General features: G+C 43.5%; 1 protein-coding gene across 1 annotated transcript in view; it reads right to left on the bottom strand.

Moving 5' to 3' along the window:
• The window catches only part of ODAD2 (outer dynein arm docking complex subunit 2), an 88,638-nt gene extending 87,485 nt beyond the window's left edge, over window positions 1-1,153 (bottom strand). The window contains exon 1 of the mRNA XM_072413403.1: window positions 1,068-1,153. The gene's annotated coding sequence lies outside the window, so the exon portion shown is untranslated. The remainder of the gene's footprint in view (window positions 1-1,067) is intronic.
• Window positions 1,154-1,571: the final 418 nt, after the last annotated feature.

The raw sequence follows: 1,571 nt of genomic DNA, 5'->3' as shown, positions 1-1,571 counted from the left end.
ATCCCCTATACCCTAATGGTATCATAGACCCCCTATACTCCAAAGGTAGCATCAATCCCCCTAATAAACAATAGTAGCATCAATCCCCCTCTAATACAATGGTAGCATCAATCCCCCTCTAATACAATGGTAGCATCAATCCCCCTCTAATACAATGGTAGCTTCAATCACCTTATACTTCAATGGAATCATCGATCCCCTATACCCTGATGGTATCATAGACCCCCTATTGTACAATGGTAGCCTCAGTCCCCTATACTATGTGTAATACTAAATACTGTGTAGTAATAATAATACCAAATACTCTGATTACTCCCCTATTCTATAAATCTATACCATAACTAACCTATTATATTAAACCTACAGTATTACTCCTCTATTCCATTGATATATAAATATTACTCATTTTTATTACATCCATACTATCACTCCTTTATTTTATATATTATTATTCTCCATCAGAGGTGCTGCACAAGGGCCCCAAATCCTTCTTAGCCACAAGGGCTCCAATAGGGGCCCCAAATCAATTCAGTAGGAGGGCCTCAAGTCGGTTCTGCACAGGGGCCCACGCTTGGCTATGTCGGCCCCAGCTCCCCGTATTCTATCTATGGTAATATATATAGATTCTTTATAGTAGAGTAATAGAGATTATAGTATATAGTATAGTATAGTAATAGAGATTCTTTATAGTAATATTCCCATTGTCTTGTGATTGGCATAACACCAACCAAGAGGTTCTGCAGCAGCAGCATCCCTATACTGTATATTGTGTTAGTTTTGGACATAGTAATGGAAGAAATAGACCCCTTGTCAGGTTCATTTTGCTGGCTGTGTCCCCTCTGCTGTATCCCCAGCTATCTCCCTTGGGGGCCACACTCACAGAAATAGAAAGCAAAGTAAAGTATCCCTCATACAGAGATATGTCCTGCTAGTGCTGGTTGGCAGGCCATGCTGAGACTTGTAGTTCCCCCAGCCTGCACAGGTCCTATACCCACACACGTACAAGGGGAGCCCCGCACAGCACCCGGTGAATGCAGATATTAGTACAATATAAGGGGTGAACCTACCACACAGAACGGCCTGAGCTCACAACTTGCCGGGGACACACGTTCAATTCCACAACACTGAGCAACCACCGCTTGTTACACGTTACCATGGAGACGGAGAAGAGTCTGCGCAGAATGGAATCGGGTTGCTTAGCAATCATAGTACACATCCAGGGGCGGGGCCTCGGCCAGCGCTGTATGCGATTGGCTGTCTGTATTGTTGGGGCAGCTGGAGGACACGTGATCAGCGGAGGATTCGTTCTGGTGTATCAGGGATTCGAAACCCAACACGAAGAGTTCATCGTGTTGTTCTGTGCATTTCAGTTTAATGGAGAAATATAATCAAAAAGATTGGAATACGATTATCCCAGGTCTGAATAGGTGTCCGAAGGTTCTTGATGGTACCTATAGTAAATAGAAACTCCTCCTGTCATCACCTCAATATAATATCCTGTGCTGACTTTCTAAAAGTGGCCCTATAGGACTGCAGAAAGCTGCCATGAATGTGGCCCTTATAGAAGTACA

This window comes from Pyxicephalus adspersus, chromosome 5 (assembly GCF_032062135.1).
Source record: "Pyxicephalus adspersus chromosome 5, UCB_Pads_2.0, whole genome shotgun sequence".
Taxonomy (NCBI): domain Eukaryota; kingdom Metazoa; phylum Chordata; class Amphibia; order Anura; family Pyxicephalidae; genus Pyxicephalus; species Pyxicephalus adspersus.
This window is presented reverse-complemented; position numbering and strand designations above follow the sequence as displayed.